The 25,482-nt window shown below is 39.1% G+C and overlaps 1 long non-coding RNA gene across 1 annotated transcript in view; it reads left to right on the top strand.

Annotated features, from left to right (window-relative positions):
- The window catches only part of LOC122976000, a 38,386-nt gene extending 16,209 nt beyond the window's left edge, over positions 1-22,177 (top strand). Inside the window, exons 2-3 of the long non-coding RNA XR_006400780.1 lie at positions 20,592-20,776; positions 22,111-22,177. This is a non-coding gene — a long non-coding RNA (uncharacterized LOC122976000). The remainder of the gene's footprint in view (positions 1-20,591; positions 20,777-22,110) is intronic.
- The last annotated feature ends 3,305 nt before the right edge of the window (positions 22,178-25,482 follow it).

The raw sequence follows: 25,482 nt of genomic DNA, 5'->3' as shown, positions 1-25,482 counted from the left end.
CCACGTCATTTTTTTTTTTTTTCTTTACGTTTGATCTCTGCTTTTGGAAATAAAAATATGTTGAGTCACTCTGGATCCAAAGAGGGAATATCCGGGACATTTTTGACACAACACCAAAACCATGAAAATGTCTTTTACTGATAAACCACCATTCGAAAACCAATCATTTAACCTTTCTCTCAATGCCTCTCTTTTGCTTAACATTTAGAAACCCACATATTTTCTCTTTACCCACCCAGCACAGTGAGCTAAAAGCAAAGAGAGATCACATTCAAGAAGCGGGTGCCAGGAATCGATCCCTGGTTCATGCAGGTTTCAGAGTCAGCTGTCTTACAGATTGCAGCGCAGCATGTCTTCCTGTCACCGCCGTGCAGAGCAATAATTATTGTGTCTGACATTTCGTATTTCTCTATGACTTCTTAAATTCCCCATTAATGTTTTAACGCGGTGCAGCACAGCAGCACAGTGTTAAGCACTGTCACCTCACAGCGTGGTTTGAATCCAACTGGGTCTTTCTGTAAGGAGTGTGCATGCTCCCAGCTTGTCTGTATGGGTTTCCTCCCAAAGACAAAAAAAGTGTAAGCTCTGTGATAAGCTGGCAACCTCTCCAGGGTGTTTCTCTGCCTCCAGTCCACCTGCAACCCTGAACAGCAATAAGAGAGGATGAATGAATGCATGGATGTTTTCCTTCAGGCCTAATACAGTAAACTGTAATTTACACATGCACACTTCACCTATTTCCATCTTCCATACATATATATATATTTTTTGCATAACATACTGTATTGTGGAATGACAGATCGATTGCCCGGTTATGCCTTTGTTTGCTTTTTCGCTAAAACATGTTTCATAATAATCATGTTCTATAATAATCATGTGCTTCGATCAACTATACCAGCTGCAGCTTGTAAAGTCCAGCTGAGGCAGCTGTGGGGGAAAGCGAAACAGTGGATTCGCCATCCCCCCCATCCCATCCTCCACGCCTCCTCTCTCTCCGTCTCCCTCTCTCTTTCTGTCTCTCTAGTGGAAATAAACTGTTCTTTTTATATCAGGAAACAGCCACACAGCTGGTCCACTGTCACACTTTGACTGATTTCGCCAGCCATACGATTCATAATCATTGTGATCAATTATCATCTTGTTCCCAGATGACCGTCACTATTTGGTGTACCCTCTGTGGATTTCCATGTAATGATGGGAGGCAAAGTCGTTTAGGAACATTAGGAATATGACTTGATCTGAATGCAAGCCATGTGTTTTATTATCTTTTTCTATTAAAATTTCTCCGTTCACTTATTTATTTATTTTTTTTATCAAGTTTTTTCCTCATTAATATGGCATTCACCATAAACGTGAGTACAAAAATTCACATGCAGAACCGCTCACACGTGCAAGGTCACATACGCACACCAGTCGTTTTCTTACTTGCATCAGTTGTTTAACTGAAAGTCTCACTCACATTAACAGCTTTAAGAAAAACAACCTTCCCAGCTGTTGAAGCAGCCAACATTTATTGGTGTTGTTGATAAGAAAAAAAAATTATTATAAGCAAATAAATAAAGAATTGACAGGTAAGGAGATTAATTTGCGATACAGATAAAGCATCGATGTTGGATAGTGCTACAAGTCCAAGGCATAAAATTACCTCCTTCAGAGGGGGAACATATTTTACATTTATCATCTTAAAAAAATTCCTATTCTGTGCCTGCATTCGGGAGTAGAGTATGTAAAGTGTTGATGCCAGGGCCATATCTCAGGCCACTTTGTAATTCCTTTTCCCCAACCGGCGTGATAGGTAGTTTGCCAAGTTTGTGTGAGATTAACATTTTATAGATACAGGAGACAAGTCCCTCAGCATGCCGCCTTTTATTTTTGTATCTTATTCCCTGTCATTCCTTATCCTTAACATGTGAAACCAAATCATTAATCATCTGTTTAAACAACCTTCCCCAATGCTCTGTGAAGTCATTTATTAATCAACATAATGAGGAAACATGTTAATGACTGATCTGATCCGTAAAGTCACAAAATGTTCAATATTCAATGAATGCATCTGCAAAATGTTTACTCTTCCATTTTCTTCCCTGATGTATCCACTCGTGACAACTAAAGCTCATATAACATTTTTATGGTTATGTTTAGGCTCCAAAACACTTGGTTAAGATTCAGGAGAGATCATATTTCTCCGATCGTAAAGTGAATGTAGTGTTTTAGCTTGAACTTCACCACATGCAGGACTTGGAACAAGTTTTTGGGGTCAAAAGTTTGGCATTTTGTACATGCCGACCACCATGTGACTGGAAAAAAAACATCGGCAGTGAACATAACTCAGGCAGCAATTATGTTACATTCAAGACCATTTGGTAAAACCATTTATTTTAACATATATTTTTTTAGAAGACAGAGTTGCCCAGATACACCTGCACCCACTGCAATGACCTCATTTAACTGCATGAAAATCAACTACCTTTGAGTTTGATATATTTAATATGAAATCCCTGATTTTATACAGATCAAATGGATTAGAAAACTGTAATGCAATAGTACAAACTCACTGCTCCTCATTCAGCTGGAGATTATGCATCTGCAGCACTGGCATCTAACAAGGGAGTATCATCTAAAATGAGCTTTTCTTGTTGATTTATATTAGTGCTAATGACAGCGGCTCGAGATTGTTATTGATATCGCTAAAATGAGGCTGGACATTTCCATGTTGCTGAGGAGCTGTCAATGAGCATTTCAAGGGTGTTCATGCTCACTTACGGTGATTGACATCAGTGGAGATGCTAATGCTGCGGGACATGGGATCATTTTCCGCCTCAGTGTGTACACGCCAGTGAATGTGTGTGTGTGTGTGTGTGTTTATGCGTATTAGCGCACACAGTGGGCCTCATATGCGTTTCTGGCCCAGCAAGAAGAAAAGTCCCCTGCCAGAAAGTCACTCGGGGTGAGACTTCTCATACAAAAATGTCAACATCACTGAAAATGAAGTTGAGGTAAGTGCGTTAATGGACTCGTTTGGGAACTGCCACTATGTCAAAAGCAACTTGTTAGAATGAGATCAAGAGAGAGAGGGCTGTTTAATTATTTGCATATATTAGATTGGCATAGCTGCTAAGACTAGAGCAACGTCTCTTGACATCAAGCTAGTCTATTGAGGTTCAGCCAGTCTCCACACTCATAATATAAGGATCATCACCCATCATTGATGTCCTGTTTTCATTCCTGTTGGCAATAGCAGTGAAATCAGTAATTATCTTGTGCGGCATAATTCATCTAATTTATTATGAGGGCGTTTTGACACATTTTGACTCACCTCACACTCATCTGTGGGGTGCCTCGAGGTTAAGACTCAGTGGTAATCTTACATTCTGTAAGAAATCTTCCCGTTGCTCCAATTATGCCTCTTGAAGGAAATTTTTGGTGATGTTCAGATATATCAATGGCACCTGCAGAATGTGAATTTTTCCCCTCCTTTTGTTCTGTCTCATTTAATGTGAAACTCCCCTGAGAACAACACGGTGTGTCCTCTTTGAGGGAAGGTGAGACAGAGTGTCAATTAAACTTTTTCTTGTCTTCAAAGGGTGGAAGATACAAGGGGCAAAATAATTAATTAAGTTTCCCTGGCATAAAGAATGTCAGCAAGCAGAATGAGTGGAGACATGTTTCCTACCGAGAACCTCAGCAAGGGGTCCTTTTATTCCTTTTCTTACATTTATTTATTTTGATTTCAAAAGTGTGCAAGCGAAAATTATTCAAGTGCGGCTGCGAGAATTGTAATTAAATTTCACGCTGCATCTGTACCGCTTGGGAGGGATACTTTAATTTAGCTAAAGGGTTTTTTTTTTCTTTTCAAACAACCCTCATCCTGAACCCCTGGAGTGGTTTCCTTTGCATCATGCTGTGGTGATGACCACCATAGGAATGCTCCCCCCCCCAACACTGAAATGAATACACAGTAGGACTTTGATGTGATTTATTCCAATCCACTGTGCATGTGATGCATATTTCATACTCAAGATCAGCATTTATGTATTTCTTTTACCATTTTCTCTTTACGGTGCAGTCATAATTTCAGTCATCAGACACACTGTGATGCCATTTATGTGAATGAGAACTGCCAGGCTGAGACAACCAATGATGCGTCAATTATAGGCCTGTGATAGCTGTCATGTGTGGTGCGCATTCACAACGGGGACTTAGCGAGAGATTCAGAGTTGAAGTAAAAAAATTGTTTCATCTTGTCAAAACAGGGCTGGAGACAAATGTCTGTCTCCTTGACTCAACCCATGTCCTTATGACCTTCCTAATGTCACAGAAAATACTTTAGCACACTAATTTTGTCCCCGTGTCGCCCTTACAAAAGGGTTATTGCGGCATATTCCCTTAGGTAATTGAAATCCATGTCTCTGTCCAGGCAGTACATTTGTCAAGATCTGCATTAGTTGGCACTGTAACAATGGCATAAGTGGCCTCAAGTGCCTTTTATATTTCAGTGCCCTTGAGTCTAAATTGAATTAACCATGAACATTGCATTGTCTCCAGAGAAAAGCAGCTGACTAACCAGTGGACTTGAGGTAAGCAGGATGTTTGGTCCTTCACATAAAAAAATACCTGAAGATAATTCCAACAGAGACGTTTTCCATAAGTCCCGGTTGTCGGCCAGATGGACGGACATTATAACATTTCCAGCCGACTACTATCTTACTGCTTTCCCGCGAGTTGCTTCTCGCCCTTGATGTACGGTGCCTTGCAACCAATTGAGTGGAGCCTACATCGTGAAAGAGAAAGCTAAACTGTCACTCACTGCATGTGCTTTGCAGTTATGCAAGGTGTAGGCAGGACATGTAATGAGGCCACGAATTTGCAACTTAAGTCCAAATGGTTTTCTGCTTCTTTCCGGCAAACAAAATAGACACGTCTTTTTGTTATTGTGAACTGCTTTTCACGTTGTGGAGTGTTTATGTGGAGTGTTGTTTTAGAACTTGTTTGTCTTGCCCATCTACTCTACATCCCACATTATAATGTCCAAAAATGATAAGACCTATATTATATATTTTGTTTAGTTGTGTACTTACATTATCCCAATTTTTTCCACTAAAGTGAAACTGCTTTATTCAGTGTTTTTACCGGTTTTAATCATCAGGGCCATTTGTTTTGGAGAGGAAACTTCTGCGAATAATTCGGCTCCTAGTAAAAACCTCCTGAACAATGAACACTGAAGGAATCCTAACCTAAGAATAAAACGGCAATGGTGTTATTTAACAGTGAAGACTTCCATGATCCCACGCTACTTCACAATGTCATTAAACTCTCAGAAGGGCATTCTCATCCATCGGTAAGGTGGAGGTCACCAACTTACTGCAGCCGTAGTAATTATGACCTGGGGAAGTGACGTAGTTCAGATGACGTCAATTGCCTCCATCCACGTTTCACATGATCATTTTAACCCAAACCATGATCTTTTCCTAACCCCAACCAAGTGTTTTTTGTGCCTAAACCTTACCAGACCTTAACTACAGCATTGCCACAGTGTAACGTAATGTAGCAGCATATTACCTACTGGTAGGTGCCACGGTCCTATTCCAATGGGTTGATATGCACCCACTAGTGGGTGTAGCAAGCCCCTTATAACCCAAATATATGAGGCTGATAACCACTGATAATGCCCATTCAATTGAGTGATAACATCAAAAACGGGTGTGATGATAATTATGATGATTAGGAAGTAGATGAGGGAGATGACTAAAGGCTGAAGAAAGGCCATATTGCTGTGAAATTTAAAGCAAGTTAGCAAAATGTAAATGCAAAACAAGTTTGATTTAAAATATTTTAACTAATGTAAAAATAAGCCTATATTATTTGCCCTACTACTCCTACTAAAAGTAATACATACAGGAAGCTGCTCAAAGAGCCGGTGACTCCTCGTGTGACTGACAAGCATGTGCCAGTGACCCAGCTGGCGACTAGTTTTAACCCAGCTGGACATTGTATGCGCTAGTGGAAAACCCTGCACCACATCAGTCTGGTTATTGATTTTCATACAGCTCTGGGGATCCGAGAGGAAATAAACTCATCTTATCAGCTAACATGTCCATGTGATAGGGGAAAGTATCCCCTCACAAGATACTGTGGATTGAAATTTTGGTATCAGGTGTTAATTTCAGGTATTTATTCCCTCATTTGTCATGATCACCAGCAGCAATATTGTTTTTCAATCAGTCTCCAGATTTAAGTTTGAGTCACATTATACAGGATATATTTAATAAAAGTTGATGCAGTTTTTTTCTGTTTCATAATATAGTCTAGTTCTTGTTGACCGCCGATGTCTGAACTACATTTTTTGCCTAATTAACTTATACAAATTTAAAATGAGATAAGTATTCTTTCAGGTGAAATCTATTGCAGCAGTGTTGGAGACAGTTAATGCATCACTGCTGAGTTGCTTGAACATTGTGCATGCTGCCAGATTGTTTCATTTGGTAATGTAAATAACTGTCTGGCTTGCAGTCTCAAACTGCATTTTAAATTGAGAGGAGAAAACTCATTGAACTACAGTATATTAATATGGAAGAAGGTTTAGTAGAGAGAAGTTAGAGAAAATAATTTGTCAGTGTGCAGACAATGTTTTTTTATTCAACACATACACTAGAATAATGACGGATTTTAGCTTTTAAAAGAAGTAACTAGAAGAATGACATGCTGATTGATGTGTTGGATAACAACTTTATGGACAAAGCTGGTGGAAGCACATGACTATAGTGAGGCAGCCAAACACTGCTCAACATGATGTGTGCCTTTTTTCCACCACTGTGCTGAAATTGGGGAATAAATATTGTAGCCTTGTAAACATAATAAATTATTGTTTAGCTTCTCAGGAGGTTTAAATATACTCAACATACTGTAGACTTTGCAGTCTAAAAACATACTCTGTAAAATTATGGATGCAAACAAATGCATGCTGTTTACATGGAAAACTCAATTGGTCATGTTTATTTAGATACACGTTGTCGGCTAATATACTTCTGTACATTACCCATTTCTCTCCAAGGCCTTATTTAAAGAAACCTGTCTACTACCAATTTGCATCTTTGTAATCCATTTACCATTTCCCATGGTGTATTATCACAAACTAATATGAATGTAACTGGGATTGCCGGATCTGCACAGGCTAAGCATCCTCCATGATCAGATACCAGGAGCTGAAGAAGTTCCAATTACACAAAGAGCGGGAATAGAGTGGAGTGTGCTGGTCAACTGTTGTGAGGTGTCCATCTCTTTAGAAAAGCCTCACTTTCTATCATAATGGTGATTATATGCCTGATCATTATATGATTTCCATGCACAGAGGAAAATTACCCACAGCTCCTCTGCTGCCATCTTTTATCCCTGCTCACTGAATACATGTATTCATCCCTACCTTGGTTATCCCATCATTCAGCAGTCTATAAATGTCATTAGTGTTTCATTTCAAAATGATCTGAAACGGGTAAATATAGATATATTCTTAGATGAATGCCTGAAAAAATGTGCATGCACATTAAAAATCAGTCCCTGTTTGGAAGGAAATACTGAATCTGTTGAAATCAGAGCATTCCATTGAAGCTTTACTGGCCATACTGAAAACAGCATTTTCCTATTTAATTGCTTCATCCTGGGTATGACTGAGAACTGCAGAACTGTTGGAAATGGAAACAGAGGAACTACTTCCAAAACAGCTAAAAAGCCACCAGATTGATTGGAGATTTTTGCACATATAACCATCCTGGTGATGTAAAAGTTTTAAAAATTAAACAATATATTTGTAAAGATGTATATTGTAATGATCTTTATAAAAAACCATTGAATATAGGGCTGAGTGCCACTGACAAAGCAGGGAAGTCAGAGTACTGAGAGATGGGCCATATCTGTCTTTTCACAGGATTTGTCAGCAATGAGAAAAATACAGATTAACACTAGTCTTTAGCATTGCACCTAAAGATCGGACATACCAATACCATGAGCGGCAAATGGTAAATACTATAAATCTCCAAATGTGGATCCTAAGAAATATAAAAAAAAGAAAAATAAATGGATAACAGTTGGACAATTAGCTTAAAATTGAGTCTCCGGGGAACAGCTAATGTAACTGCCCTGGTCAGCTTTACTGCTATGATGCTAACATTTTTTTAACAGTGAGTCAATGGCATTAAAATATATCCTCTACTCACAACTGCTAATATGGCTCTAAATAAAGAACCACGGCTATCACACATGACCGTTGATTGCAGTTTTGTTTCACATTTTACATGTGAAGGTTGAAGATTGAATAACAAGATATACCCAGAGAAGAGTCATGTCATTGAGCCATGATTAAGATTCCCTTCTTCTTTGCTGCCTACACAAAGGATACCGTACAAAATGACCCTTCAAGCTACTATCAGGCATTAATAAGGCTTAACAGCAGTCCTTCATGTCTGTAACCTATCTCCAGTACCAACTTATTACATAAAACGGAGAATAAGGGGTTGGCACACATTTATATCACTTCATGTGTTGTGTAAGATGAAGGGATCTTGGCGCTCCTTGAGGTGGACACTGCATTCATCCATGCTTCAAGGCTAAAGTAGACAATGAGGCAATCTTGGGCAGACTGGAGGTAATTCAGGTAATTTATGGTCTAAAATGGATACAAGCCTAAAGGGATGACTAGTGTCACTCAAAGGGAGCAGGTAATGGTAAGGGATAAGTGTAATTTCCCAGAAAATAATGCCTCAGTCTTTATTCAGTCTTTATTTTCATTTAATTTCTGTACTGTGTTGTGGGTGGTGTAAAATAAAGATAATGAATTGATTAAAGAAATTGTTGAGGAGTCCAGGCTTTAACCCTGGTCCTGATCTTTCATCTCACAGTATAATGCAACACATTTCCAAAAAGGAACACAATGGAAAGGTCAGTGCAAATTGCTGGAAAATACCATTTCTAGCTTGTTAATGAATTCTAATTTGCAGCTAATTTTTGTCATTTCATGAATGTCATTTTTCTGGTTGATATTAAAACAGACAACATACCGTACATGCATGTGTGTTTGAAATTTAGCTCTCATTCATTATTTATGCTTTTCTGAAGTAGTACAGGCTTCATACATTTGCAGTGAAAGCCATCACTGACTCTCTTCTGTGTCCAATAGACAGTTACCAAGCGGGGAGTTTAATTATGCCAGTCACAAATGTAATTTGCCTTTGTGTTTATTTACTCTTAGGTTGGTAAACATTTGATTAAAGCTGGTGTAGGTCAAGTTCCAGAGATTACATCTCCATCCAATTCAAATCTACAACATATAGACAGTGAGCAAAAGACTTATCACTCCACTTTTCTAGAAATCAGGACTGAAGTGACTTTGCTGAATTTCCCACCATTGGTTGGACTGGTTTCCACACATTTTACTTTAAAATCAGCGTACTGCTGTGTCTGAGATTGTAAGATTATCATGCTCATGAATGTCAATACGCCTGCTGCCACAAAGGAATCATTTCACCTGCAACTCTCAGTGAGGTTCATTTCCAAATAATCAACATGTATTTGCTTGAAGTACACCAAAGTATTACTTTGGGTTGGTCTCGATTGGTAGGGTTGATTTTTTTAACACCACTCCCAGAAGTTCCCTGAACATTTGGCTTGGAATTTCGCACAGGTGCTTTCTCAAATTCTCTATCAAGTTGGAAGCTCACTGGCTATTCTCACTGATGGCATGTTACTATTTCCTCATGGCAGGCACAGTGACATTTTTGATGAAACCCATTGCCACTAGAGGTGAGAATATTTTATTCTGATTTTGATTCAATGCCAATTCTTGGTGTCACAATTCTTGATAATAATAAAAACAAGAAAAGTAGCCTACATATAAAAAACAATAAAAGCACACAAAATTATATCATACATCAAAAGATTATGCAACAAACAGGCCAAAGACATCAACATAAGGGACAACATCAAAGAAAACACATGCATTCACACTGCTATATGTCAGTCAGAAGAGATTCAAATTGAGTAAAAGGGATTAGCTCCTCTAATTTTACAAGCTTCTGCAGATTGTTCCATTTGTGTGGAGCATAGTATTTAAAAGCCAGTTTCCCAATCTTAGTTCTAACATGGTGATTTTCGAGGACCAAATAGTCTTGAGACCTAGTGCAATGTGACAGTGATCTGTAGTTAAAAGACGAGATACTCAGGAAGTTTTCCAATAAGTGCTTTGTAAATAAATAGAATGCAGTGCCTTTCTCTTCTCACTGCCAATGACTGCCACCCAACTTTCTCATATAGTATACAACGATGCATTCTAAAGACATCCCTAGTTATGAATTTAAGCGCAGAATGATAGTCCATAACGGATAAAAAAGGTTGACTGAACAATTTGCTTTCTGCAGTTCTCGGTAATACATGCCTTATTTCTATAAAAGAGTGCCAGTTTTGCTTTTAAGGACTTCATCCTTCAAAGGACTTCATCAGTTCATTAATATATTTTTTTGAAGCACAGCTTGTCATCAAGCCAGAAACCAAGATATTTATAAGAGGATACGATTTCAATTGCTGTCCCATTAACCTTAATCCTACTGACTAGGGACCCGTAGACTCCAGAGGTATATTTTTTGTCATATCTCACGGGTGCTTTATTCAATCATTCCAATTTTTCATGACTTTGTCAATCAGTTTGTTCCTAATGACTTCATATCATTATTAAAAATACCAATGTATTGGGGTCCTGGGGGACCCCAGTCAAAAGCACCCAATTCTCCCTATGCAGTTTTAATAGATGGAACTATTTATTGAGTTCATCTTTGCTATGGGTCCAAAGTTGAAATATCACACACTATCGGATCTATCAGTTATTTTGAAGGCTTTGTGGAGAAGAAATAAGTTAACATTTTGCTATGATGTTTTTTGCAGTAGTTCATTCTTGGAGTTGCAAGGGACCCCAGTCGGTGGTCCTTGTATGTTAAATATGTTGGTAGGATGAGGGTTAAGGGAAGTAATATTCACTTCTGTGGGACTGTTAGTCAGTTTTCTGGAGAACAGCATGCATTTTGTTTTATCAGAGTTTAAAAGTAATTCAAGATCAATAAAAAAGAAAAAAAAGCTGTACAGTACAGAAATTAAAATGCAAGTTTTGAACCACCTGGGAAACAGAGGGTGCTGCTGTATGGAGAATTTGCAAACCAATTACACGACATTTCTTCAAATCCAATTGATTCCAGGTGTTTCAAAATAATTAGATGATCAACAGTATCCAAAACATTAGATAAATCAATAAAAAGGGCGACACAATCCTGCTTTTTATCTAATGCACTAGCAGCATCACTCAAGACTTTCGATGCTGCTGTCACAGTACTATGCCCATGCCTATGATTGATACGATTAAGATAAAAATATTCTCGCCTGATCGTTTACCAGTTTCTCTAACACTTGCGCTAGACACGATAATTTAGAGATTGGATGATAATTATTTAGCTCATCAAGTTATTTAAATCTACACAGCCTGTGATTAGTCCAGTGATAGTTATGCTGACTATCACTCATTACTACTGGAATATTAAAACCAAGGGGAGTGTTGTAAAAATGGGTTGGACTCAACGAGAGTCAGTTGTAAAAATGTTGAATGAACTTCAAGGTGAGCTCCAAGTTAAGTGACAGGAGCCAAGATCACGCACTTTCGGATGAAATCTATCCTTTGTAAAGAGATCTGGGTGATTCAGGAAAGCAGCAAAGTTGACAACAAACAAAATGCCTCGGAATTCACAATATCCCTTTAGCTATATGTGAAGCTGACGAATGCATCCTGACCTGATGTCAGTTGGGGTGAAGGAAGACGCCCAGATATGACACATTGGATCTCAAAATCAATAAGACATATAAAATCATTCTTCAGCCTCTGGGACTGCTGGAAATTAATATTGTTAAATCAAAGGATGGTTTACACCATTGGACGTTTTTAAAGGAGCAATAGTATTTTAACAGTGACTTCCCACACTTGGGCACCTGGATAACAGCACATTGCTGCTGTAGGATTCCTGACATCCCTGACCATAGATGAACCCAGAATTAGCGTTGTAGTAAGTGATGATGGAGGGGGCACTTACCTCAGTATCCAGGGCCAGGGACTGGGTCACTAGCAGCAGAGCATCAAGCTGAGTGGGACCTTAGGCCTGGCTCCTAGGCTAAACCAAGGGTTGTCAATCTGCATTTATACCACACAGATTGACTGTGACATTCACCTCCCTCACCAAAACAACTTACCTTGTGAGGCAACTGGATTCATGAGGTCACATGAGAATCCATCTTGTCAGGATTCGAGTTATGCACTTGTGGCTGAACCACCGGTGGTTCGGACCAATCAGCGTCCTATGAGAAGCTACTGGCAACTATGTGCATGGTTTAAGTGTAACGACAGCGAGAAGGTAGCCTGTGATAGACAGTGATAGACAGATGGTTCATCTAATCACCTGCAAAGTATTTTTTTTGAAATTATTATTAACCACCTGGCGCAACAGGCTACAAGGCAGCTGGTGCTGGGCCAAAAGATACTATATAGTCCAAGTGCTTCTCATCCTCTCAAATCTTATATAAAGTGGATATTCTATCCTGCAGCTCTGTTATCTTAAGGTATTCACTTAGTTTTACTCTTCAAAGTGTGCATGGCTTGTGTCCTTTTCAGCTTAACAATAAAAGCCTGTTTTCAATCTAGAGGATGGAACATTAACAATGTTCTTCAATGATGCTATCACATGATAGAGCCTTTCTTCAACCTGTAGAAGATAAAGAGCCCACTTGATATAGATGGGTTGCAATCAACAACAGAATGGAAATGGGGCACCATTGCAGGAATAAAAAAAAAATCACTTATTGAGCCATATAATCTGTCACATAAATTTCAAAATTAATTATTAATCAATTAAACACTAAACCCTTAATATGCCATGCCAGTGAAAGTACTGTGAATGAGGTATTTCGTTCATTTTATTTGTAGTTGTTACTGTTGTCTAGTGATGTGATAAAAACAGTTATTTAAAGTACATTGCTGTATGCATGGTTACCTCGAAAAATAACTAATGCAGTGTACATACTGTTACACACTGTATTGATCCTTTAACCTGCATCCATCCAATCTGTATTGATCTCCGACTTTGTCACCACTGATTAACAGCAGCCTCTAACTCAAACCACCTTAAAAACACAATGTACAGCTACCACAGCTTTTTTATTTAATTCCCCCACAGGGGTGGGCTCCATGGGTTCCTTAATGCAATCAACCGTGTGCTTCTGCTGCACACAAGAACCTTTCCCACAAGATAATCCCTCTCTTGTGTGATTTCCTAGCTGTCAGTGTAGGGATGGCAATTACAGGCCCGAGGGTGCCAGTCAAGGTGGCCTTTGAGTTTTAAATCAGTCAAGGTGTTCTATAGGGACCATTTAACCTAGCTTACCTGACTTTTTGTTGGAACCATGTTGAGAGAAAGAAAAAAAACTGTGCCAATATGCCAAGAATCCAGTATGTGTACATGCATGTATTCAATGGGTTCCCCTGCTGGCCTACAATAAAATTCCAACTCACCTCTCACCTCACCTTTAGTGCCTAGTATGAGTCATGCTGCAAAAACCTCAAATCATACACTTCCCATAATGCAACTTGATAACATATTTAATTAGAGTGACAGACAACATTATACAACTGTTTTCACAGGATGCATCAGTCCTCATAATTAGTTTTGATTTAGTTTTTATTGTGATTTAAGTAATATTTTCAGGACCATGTACAACAATAAACATAAAAGTAGTAGTTCACCTAGAGCTAATTTACATGCAACAGGCATGATGGTTTGTAGTCCTCGAAAGCTAATTAATTTGTGACTATGCACAAATAGTATACTTTTTAAATGCAAGCTCCACCAGCCAAATTTTATCTGTTTTGGGTTTTTTTTTGTTTTTTTCTGCTTTAGCTTTTGGAGTGTTCACTGAAAATGGTAATTTGCTAAGAAAAGAATCAACTTTGCAACTCTAGAGCAAGCCTCATTTTGTTAACAATAATACGCATTATGTGGATTCAGTTGATCAACTGAAATGACTTTAAATGTCTTCTCACTTTGTGTGCCATATCCTTATCTTCCCTCAGACTAAACAGTATGTTTAAGTTGTTAAACACTGAAAAAGTGTTGGGTGGCATCAAAGCAAACAGCATTTTCTCCACCTCAGCAGTTCTGTATTCTGTTTAACATTTTCCACAGTATAGTATGTCAGCCTTATATGACCTTTGAGCAAACTTGTATGCAGCAAGTTTCTCATGTTTTGAAGTGCGTTCAAGATGTACTGCATAATCATAGAAAATGAGCATGAGCTAGATCACAATATTTACCTTTTTTTTTTTTTTTTTTAAACATATTATCTTTCAACACAGTCAAAGCTCTTAGAGAAAGACTTAGTTTTATTCCTGTGTCTATTTCTGGAGAAACATTTCAAAATAATTGGACATCATCCACCATACAGCAAAACCAAAGGTCAGATAAACTCACAGGAAATATGTAACTACCAGAGTCTTTTAAACTTTTCTATTAAAACTTGTTTTGCCCTTAATGTTACTTAGCGTACACATGAAACAAATGAAGTAGCTAAATTACTACACTTGACCTCACAAGGAATTTGTAGGCAAGATTCATCATAATCACTGCAGGGTTTACATGTTTCTGTTCTCAGATTTGTTTTATTGATGCCAACATTTTGACCTGGTATTTACTACTTTTGCTTACTGCTGTATATTCGTTGTTTATTCTGAAGAAAATAGACTCACATCATGGAACTCAGTGGTTTTCTTCCTGTCCCCAAGCTTTTCTCTATGGACTGTATATGTACTGTAGGTTTTCTATGTGATTGCAAAAACTAAATTGCCCCTCTAGTGACTGAGTGCGGATATGGCTGTGAATGTGCATTGTGTGGCCTTGTGTGTTATTTCACTTAAATTTCTCACTTGAGCAGTCGATTTTGCTGGCTTTGGCTCACCAGGAAATGTCTTTTTTTAATAATATTATCTTAATAATGCCGAGGATATAGCTTCAGCTATTGTTAAACCTATCACAGATCTGCTACCATCACACAAAGAAGTCAAGGTAGAGTAGCTAGGATTTTACATTTTTAACCTGTTTGCCACAATTTGTTAGAAAAACAAACACAAAACAAATTTTAACATGCATAAGACTACTCACATGCAAATGAATGTACCCTAACTTATCCTGCAAATAACAATAGACTGTATGCCATACTGTAACACATGTAGTGGGTATATGCCAGAAGCCTATTCAGTAAATATAGGAACTGAAAACTGTGCAAAAAAAAAGCCAAGGGTTTAAAGGGTTAATTGCCATATAGCCATGTTTTGACTGCACTAATTGGACAGATTAAAAGGTGAAGGTGCTAGAACATTCTAGCAATTATTATTCCCATATGTGTGTGTTTTTATTTATATTTGCCACATACATTATCTATTACCTGTTGGAGTCTAGACTGCATAATTATTAATTATTGTGTAATTATTAATATTGCCATAGTTTGATCGTTTTCTGTCCTTACTTAGACCACAAACCATTCCCTGTACATGTGCAGTGATTATTGATAAAGGGGCTATAGTACTTTTTTTTTTTTTTTTCCTCTGGAGTCTTATGGATTCTGCAGCTGGAAGCAGGTTGATGCCTTTCAACTCCTCAAATTATTTGTTAGAATTTCTACACTGTTTGTTGTTCTTTTGTTGTTGTTTTTTGCATGCATCCAGCTGCAGGCAGTGCATGGCTTTACATAGCCTTCTAATGGTAAGTAGTAAATGGACTGCATTTATATAGCACCTTTCTAGTCTTCCGACCACTCAAAGCACTTTACGCTACATGCCAACATTCACCCATTCACACACATTCAGAAGCTATGAGCCAAGGATTGAACCGCCGATCTTCTGATTACTGGAGGACCCACTCTACCTCCTGAGCCACAGCCGCCCTTAATGTGCTCTGTCCATCACAGGTGTCTTTTAAGTATTTCATCTTACTCCACATGTGGTCTTGGAAGAAACACCAGATTTTGATAAACATGGTAGCCAGCAACAGCTAGCATGATGCATGTACTAATTGCCATTCCTCATCACAGCGCTTGCCTCCTTCTGCATGCATATTTACATGGTTTCACACCAGGGAGCGACACATTTCAACCCGAGCAGCAGCAGCACGCTCATTTTAAGGTATCGCTGGGTAAACATGACTTGTCCTGAACTTTCCAGCTGCAGGTCTTCTTAATACATGGCAATACAGTGTCACAACGCTCCGCTCCCATTAACCTCTGTCTACAAACATGGTTGTGGCAGTGGAGGAGGGGGGGGGGGGGGGGGGGGGGGGGGGGGCTGCTTTGCATTTGCAGTCACAGGTTAGGCGACGCAGTGTTTGAGGTAGATTGAGCATGATGAATGTTAATCGATGATACAGTATGTCCCGAACTGCATAATGAGCTTGTCTTTCAAGTCTTCCACACCTCTGCAAATAGAGTTTGGCTTCCGCCCTTCGTTCTGTATTCAAGTGTGTATGTGTTCGCGCCAATAAATCTGCACTTGAATAGCTGAAGGAATCTCAGCACGCTCGTGTTGTTGTGAGTGTTTTTGTAATAAATTCTGAAATCCTACCTTGAAATAATGCCAAATGCAGTGTGTGCCAGATGAAAAAAAAATTGTTCTATTGCTACCACTTTGTTTTTCACGGTGAGGGTGATTTTTTTAATTTTTTTTTTTTTAACTTCTGTTCTGTATTCACTTTTTGCATGTTTTCTTGTCGTTTTGAGATTTTTGTTTTTGTGTCTTTTGTCTTTTTAGCCGCTGTAAATTGGAGCAGACGTTATCCTCATCAAACGTGAAGGTGTAAATTTGACAAGCAGCAATTTACAATCAGGCATTATTTTGGCCTTTTTCCTTTGATTATTTCGCTGATTTCCTCGGATTATTTCACTGATCAGCCATTCATGAATGTACAGTCAAAACTACAATTAATCTGATGAAAAGACAATAGCACTTGAGTAGGGTAAATACAAAAACTTCTTGGTTTGCTTTGATCTACTGTAGGTATTGTAGGTATCCTGCGGGATTATTAGGGATTGTGGGCGTGCTCACTTTTGGTTTTTCCTCCAAATAAATTGGTTTAGATAATCTGAACAAACTGTTAGCTTGAGTATAACCTGTCGGATCGAACATGTTTCTTGTTGAGGTTGTCCTCACAGGACACACAGCAGAATTGTTTGTAGAAATGTCAGAAAGGATATACTGTATGTTTACTTTTGCCTGAACAGTTCCTCTGATGTCTATATGAATTATTACTGTTACTGTTTCCTAGTGACAGTCACTATTGATTACTTTTTGACCATGTATTCAGTCTTTCCATTTAAAGTAAAGAGATTTTGTTCCTAAACCTAAGCATACTTTAACCATACAGTTGCAAGCAGACCTTAAACCAGTCAATTTTAAAAATTCTTTTTGCAAGGGAATCTTGAAAGGCACTGACGAACGACGCCGGATCAGAAAATGCTCATATTACTTTTTTTCTACAATTGCAAACATAACTTTGGTGATTTTTCTCTTCAAGCCACCATTGCAAATTTTAATGAGCAAAGAGTTTGTGTGATTTAGTTTTTTGCTTTGTAAAACTGCTGCAGAAGCAGTGACTATGCTTGAACAAGCTTTTGTGATTAGAAACAATGTGGTTGTTGCTCTGCTTTGCTTTGAAATTGAGACTGAAGAAGAGATGATTTGGCACCGGGGAAGAAATTCAGGAAGAAATGCAGGAGGCTCTGGACATGGTGTAATCAAGTGGAATTATCCTAATCACTAATTAATAATTGAATAAATAATTACCAATTTAAGTATTGTCCTTTTCATGGGCTACAATAGGGGAGGGGAAGTACAAAGCTAAAATCTAGTGAAATAGTGATATTTGAGTGGAAATTAAATATCATGCAATATCTTGTAATAACACAAACTTTCCTATAAGAAGATAATGTAATCTATTGTATCCCTTTCAACAGAAGAACAGTGGAGGGTGTCATCTTTTGAACATGAAGTTAATATAAATGGATACAGTGATGAAACAGTGTGAAATGTGTGGGCACCCCACTGGATTCATTGCAAAGGCCATGTTTTCCCCTGTGTTTATCATACTGGGTGAGGTGACTTATACACAAATGAGATTTGACATGTTTGAACAATGCAAAACAGAAACGCTGTGAAAGCTGTTCCTATAATCAAGACTTGGGTCAAATAATCAGTGGGGGGTGGGTGGGAGGGACTCCAAAGACTCTAATGATCCATCTGCGGATGGAGGCCTGTCGTAAGATGGAGCAATTGAAAGTCAGATTGTATATTCATCGATTTAATACTTCTCACAGTCCTGGAATAAACGTTGAAACAGATTAACATTTGACAAAATTAGACTACGCAAATCTCATCCATTGACTCAGTCACTTCCTCCGCCATTTACTGTTTGAAAGAATATAGAAGAAGAAATGCATATATGTATTTCTGGCAGATGAGATGAATAAAATGTTGATAGAGGGGGGAAAAAAAAGTGAATAGATGGAATTTTGAATGACCAAATGAGTGAATTCATGACCTGCAGTTTGCACCAATGACTGAGTGACAGTTTGACTTGAAGCCAACACGCCGACTTTCTTGTCGCATAACCAGTCAGCCTCGAATTTGCTCAATACAGGGCATTGCTTTGAATTCAGGATGGTCACGGCCTGGCCTCCCCCTGTTGTGACAGCAGGTATTCCCCTCCAGTGCAGCTCCCAGCGGAATGACAAATTCTGAAAATAAGGGAGAGTTTAGTGTTGGATTCACATTGACCACTCTTGGCAGATGGGAACGTTTGGAACATCACATGGGGTATGCAGGTTTTCCCAGCTCTCACTGCGGGGGTGAGGTGGGGAAGGGGGCTGTGTGTGGAGGCCATCTTGGACGGCACTCAAAGAGCTAGCAGTGACTGATGGGCCCAAGGGATGTTTACCGCTGCCCAGCAGAATAAACACTTTTTTTTTTTTTTTTTTTTTTTCAGAACGTAGCCCTGTACAGCTCTGAGAAATCATGTGGGGAGTGAGCAGGTCCCAAAGCCTTAAATGGTACACAGTGAACTGGCACTCAGCCTTAAAGTGGAAGTCAAATGCATCGATAGAATTTAACATTGATGTTTCCCCCCCCCATCAACTTATTCTCCAAAAAAATGCCATTTTGGAAAGTGCTGAGTTAAAAGACGCAATCACTAATGTCATTCACCGGATCAGTTCTGGCTGTATTTACAATTCTTCCTGAATAATTTAAAGAAGCACCATTTAAGACAGAGCATCCTGTCACTAAAAGTTCAGACAGTGCTTATCAAGGTAAGGAGAGCTGCAACCAAGTATGCTTCAGGTCTAAAGAGAAAAGAAATAAATAAAAGCTGCAGTGCTTTTACTGGTGAATATTACTTTAATTTCAAGCTTCAAAAGATGTTCACAATGTTCACAGAGCGTCTGAAATGTCACCTAAACTAAACCCTTGTCACTCAAATGAAACAAAACTAAAATATAATTCACTGCGGAAAAGAGTGATTCTGGCCTTACACATCCCAAATAATTCATATTTTTGTTTGCATCAACATAAAACGTTGATAGCATCAGATTTCAGCACTCCATCTTTGTAAAATAACTGCATTAGTTGCTGTGGTAACAATATAGGCATGCACACATGACTGAATAAATATGAAATCCCTCCAACAGTGTCTCTGTTCCCAAAATAAATAACTTTAACCCACTTGCAGCAAACTCTCATTTATGACTAGTGTCCTTACAGTATGTGGTACTTGGTGTGATGACACCTACTACAGCCTACAGTGAGAGTTTGAAGAGCATCTCAAAGTCAAACAGATATAAATAACTGGTGACATATAGCGGCTTAACCTTTCGACCTTGTCATTGTCAGCTCTCTGCCGGGATCAAAGATCAGCTTCTCGTGTGATGGAGCTACCAGTAGTCGCATCACCAGTGAAGAGATAAAACCCTTCTGTACAGTTGCATAATTGCCCTTTTCCCTGCTCTGTCTGCAGAATAGCATATTATATTTCTATATATATATTACACTAGAGTTGGATGCAATTTAAATTAGAGCTTTTTTTACTCTTTAGGCCTCAACCAATTTTGGGGTTAAATTCTATGATGAGGGCAATTCTGCAGCCCATCTAATACCAGTGTTGACTGACAAACAAGGTGGAAAGTAAGAATCCATACATAAAAATCCATCTCTTTTTACTGTAAAATGTCAAGTAATTTTGATGACTCATCCTGCACTCATCAGCGTATACATAAATATATCCAATCTAAACCCTCCCATCAAATAAAAACTGCACTTAACTGTTATTTCATGGGTTGTAGTAGCCAGCAAAGTGATGTCATGGGCTTGCAGGTGTGTGTTTAGATATCAATTGGAAAATTTTTACATTTCTAAGAGTGTGGTTGAGACCTAATTTATTCATTTCACCCTGATCCTCCATCTCCTGGTCTTACAACCATAGACTTTTTGAAGATGGATGTAGCGATCACCCCTTGGTTTGCATTGGAGTCAGTCTGAAGCCCAGAGTTGCTGCTTATGGTCGACATCATCTTTACTGATTGGAGCCAAGACCTTCCACGCTATGGAAACAAGCCCCGCTACGTTGGACCGAAGTGATCGCTAGCTTACTGGCAACACAACAACAAGGTGGGGAGAGCATCAGGTGAACAAACTGTCAATCACAGTTGCAATCACGCCCAACAAGCTCCTATGAGTTTTCAGATCTTATTAATTTCAGCAATAATTTCCAAAATAACCACCATTTAGCAATTGACACCATAATGACTTGAGTATTTGTAGAGAGAAGTCAATGGGAGTCAGTTAAAGCCAGCATCTAGCAGCTGTTGGTGGCACTTTAAGGTACTTCCAGACTGGCTTCAGCCTCAAGCGGTGGTAGTTGCCGCCTGCTTACAACACATGAGGGATGTATGGGTGGATTCCAATAATCCTCCATAGCTCCATGTCAGTGGATCTTTAATATTGGCTGCCAGTGGTTACAGCTATGTTTTTAATTTTGCTTTGCCTTAAAGAAAGTCAATTGAACCCGATCCTCAATGACAGCAATGTCATATGAACACACACGACTCCACTGGACCATATTCAAAGTTTTCAGGCAACATGAATGATCACTAATCAATTGAAGTCTGACTGAGACACAGTGTTTGCAGATGCACAGCATTTATCTATTTATACTATCTATAACTCTGCAATTGAAAGTGCCGGGATGAGATTTGAACTATCTGTCTCTAAACCCATTTATGGCACATATTCATGACTCTTGCACATCCATCAATCTCTGCACGGTTTGGGCTCTAGCAAACAGGTCCTAGATCAGTCCTCCAACAACGAGATGGTTGATAAATGTCATTGTGAACCACTACAGCCTAAGTGACAGTTGACATTTTATGATCCGAGCACTCTTAGTAACAAAGTATCCGCATCTTGTCTGCACAGTGATGTATAGGTTCGGAGGCGCAGTCAGAAAGGCCGCCTGTTGCTTTCATTACACCGCCTCTCTAGCGTTTCTAAAGAATATGCACAAGGAAGAATATTACATTTAATACCTGTAAGACCATTTGCTGCCTCCAAACATAGTCATTTGCCAAGAAGGAAAGTAATCTAAGAGATCATTAAGGGAGGACTAACTATCATAGCATGGCTGAATTCTCACTGGAACAATGGCTTAAGAGATTTTTAATAATAAAAAAAACAGTGTGTACGTGTGTGCTGACTTATAGTAGATCAGGATTGAATATACTAAGCTAATTACATGTATAAAATAATGACTTGTGAGCAATAGTCCGATGTAGACAGGTTAAACAGATAATGAATTAATCAAAACCTCTGCTCAGTTATAACATAATATCTGTCCCTATACAGGGAGGCTAATAAAATAAAGCAGTCCAAACAAAAGCTAGAGCAGCTTCTGGTGGGTGGCTTACAGAGCTGAATCAATATCTTTGCTTCTTTTCTTGTCACAGTGCGAGCCTGCGCCTCTGGATGCAATGCCCTCTCAAACCCTGGAGGTAACCCATGCAGAAACCCTCGGTACACAATACCATTGTAATGATACAGAAGAGAAGCAGTGGATTAAGAGGGATATGATAAAGCTATCTTCTGCTTGTGTAACAATTACATGTTTGAGGTTTTGGTTTTGTATACAGACTTGCGGCTGGGAGCGAGTGGTATTAATTTATGCCCTAGTGTAAATGTTATTTTATTTGTCAGATAGATAGATGCTTTATTGTCATATTGCATATTAAAACACAGCAAAACTTAGTTCGGCAGCAATCCACTCCACTTGTTGTCTTGCTTGAAGAAGACAATGTCGCTTCACAGGCCTGTGATATGACTGCCCAAATCTCTCACTCACTCTCCCTCTCTTCTCCGGGGGTGAGACGGAGTTCAGCTGAGAGCCAATTTTTAAATGCCATGGGTCACTTTTTAAAAGATCAGCGTGGATTTTAACTGATGGATTTTCCCCCGCGCAAAATTAATGCCTTGAGGTGGCAGTGTGTCACCCATGGATATGTGATTTCATTCTCTTTTAATTGTCTGCGCAGTGAGCAACTGAACTTAGAGTGGAGATTAAAGAATTCTTTTTAAGAATCATTTCAAAGTGCCCCACCATCTCACCCATGACTAATTTAGTTAGCAGTACTCTCCGAACCACTGCTTTAATACAGCCTCTGTTGTAGGACACACTGTCATTTCACTCAGTCATGACAAAGCCAGACACAAATGTACTGTACCAGCTCTCTACAGTATATGATCTTTTTTGAAAGCAGATGTTTGACATAATGTGCAGTGTAAGCACTTAAATTTCATCCATCATCTAAGAATCTAATTTTAGCAATTATTCAAACTCTCAGTTCTCTTTTATTTAAGTTATAGATGTTTATCATTCGTCCAAATATTAAAGTAGATTTTCTGCTCAACCTGACTTGACGAGCTCAAACAGATCTTTCAAATCTAGCTGCAGGGCATCATAATCATTTTGAATTTTAAGATTTCGCCAAATTATTTAACCGAGTTTTGGGTTTGCTCAACAAGACTCAGTCAAGTATAATTTTTTGAATCTACCGATGGACAAAAATCTACATTTCTGAGAATTAGATGTTCCAGTTTCTGCATGTTTCACTCAAAAAAAAACTGAAGAAAAATTCAGGTTGTGACCGCCCTCCTCCATGTGTGCTGTAATCACTACTGGTGGATCATAACTCCACGACCTGAGGGTGACACAACCCCCAGCATGCACACGTGTTGGAGGTGTTGGACATGGGCCCGAAGTGTTTGGCGTGCCAAAGCGAGCACGACGAAACACCACAATGACACATCCACATGCCTTTTCATCTAAAATCGACATTATCTCATGAAGTTGCTGCCAGTTGATTTCCCTCCATTGAATATGGAAAGATATTTGTTTGCTGGAATGAAACTCAAATGAGGATAGCTGTTTTTTTTTTATTATTATTTTGACTCATATGTCTTCTGGGAGAAGAACTCTTGAGTTGATCCTGTTAAAGGTGAGATCTCACATCTGCTCATCAACCTCAGACTCAAGCCGGATGCAGTTAATCCCCTGCAGTTGTCACTCTGGGTGCCTCCGCGTTTTAACACATGTATTTTACTCCCTTAGGGTTTGTTGACCTATGAGGTCATCTGGCTCAGGGATGACCCTGGCCCATTGGTGATATGGTAATTCTCACTGCTCTTTGTTTGACCTTTTGATCTCGATGCACTCGTAGGGGAGAGGAAGAATAGGGAATCTGATCTGGGAGCAAGAATGATGCCGTATTGATGTTTTCTCCAAGTGGTTAAGTGTCGCTGTAAGCTACCCTGTCACTTCACAAACAGAATAAGATATTTAGTGAAGACAAGCCGCCATGCCGGCATGGGCGGCTGAAAGAGAATACATGCATAGCAAAGCAGGGAAATGCGGTTGTGAGCGTGCTGTGAGTGTTATTGCGTTACCTTGAGCAGTGTCTGGCCCCCCATGCATTGCGTCTGCACACCGAGGGAGTCAAAGGAAAATGTCAACCAAATGCTTTCCGTTTAGCAGCATTTGGTCCCCTCCCAGCAGATTCTGACCATTTATTATGTCAGGTAATTGTTTGGTAATCTTACTCCAGCCATTGGCCTAGCTTTTGATGCTGCTGCAAGACTTTTCATAAAAGACAACATCATCTCCAACAGTGCCAGCGTGTATTCCCTTTCACCTCAATCTCAGACTTTGGGTACTCTGTGAATCTTGCAGAAGCCCTCGCTTTGAAAATACATTATGACACCGGGAGCTGTGGCAGCTGCCCAGGACACGTTCAAAGGAAAACACACATCCACCCTCGCGTGCACTATGCCCTCCTATTATAAGCATGAGAATCTGCTCTTAGAGATACTCACTTCAGTCTGGGTTGTGATTATGTGTCAGCGGGTGTGGGGCAGATGGGTGGAGGGGAGAATAGGGGGGTTGTTATCTTCATGGCTGGAGAAGAACTAGATGGAGAAAGGCAACATCTTTCAAAAACTCCAGCCAGGACTTGGGGAGATAAGAAGCAAACGCTCCATTGGTCTGGCATTGTGGAAGAGAAAATTGCAGCAAAATCATTACAAAGGACCCAATACCCCCCGCAATTTACTTTCTGGATAAGGAATCATTGCAAATCATCTGTTAACTGACAGAGTGACCACAGCTGTGTAGGCTAATGTACAGTGTACCACACATGTGATGTTTCTGGTCTTGAACATGCCCTCATGCTCTCCAAGCATTGCCCGAAACATGTTAACTGCATGTTTACTTGAAGATAAAATTCACGCCTCACCACACTTGCATTCAAAATGAGTCAACTGAATATGTGTAAATTGACTGTGAGGCCTGATTTAATGATTAAACATTTCCAAGGCTTGTTGACTGACTTTAGTAGCCGAGTTTTCTTTGATGAGCGAGTGGTGAAAAATGTTTCATACATCACAGACACTGTAATATGTTTGTTAATTAATGTTTTCTGATATGTTGTAATGGGGCAATGGGTCAAGCTTTCCAGTCATGTTAAATTAAGTACCACCTTGCAATATAATGACTTACTCAGTGCAGAAGCTGGAGGTGGTCTCACTGGGGAGCAGTAACCTTCAATGTAATGTTTCTCTTGAATTTTGATTCTAAATCAATAATATCTTCAGCAGAAATAAGTCAGATTTTTAATGCTTGGACCAAAACTCATAGGAAATCTGAGGTTATATCTTTTTACCTTGCAAACCTTGCTAACTTGCTAACACAGAGGTCTTACTTCAACCAATATCGGTTTTGTACTCAAAATTATATCAAAAGGGACCGATAAAAGTGAAAGTGAACTAGG

This window comes from Thunnus albacares, chromosome 24, assembly GCF_914725855.1.
Source record: "Thunnus albacares chromosome 24, fThuAlb1.1, whole genome shotgun sequence".
Classification (NCBI taxonomy): Eukaryota; Metazoa; Chordata; class Actinopteri; order Scombriformes; family Scombridae; genus Thunnus; species Thunnus albacares.
This window is presented reverse-complemented; position numbering and strand designations above follow the sequence as displayed.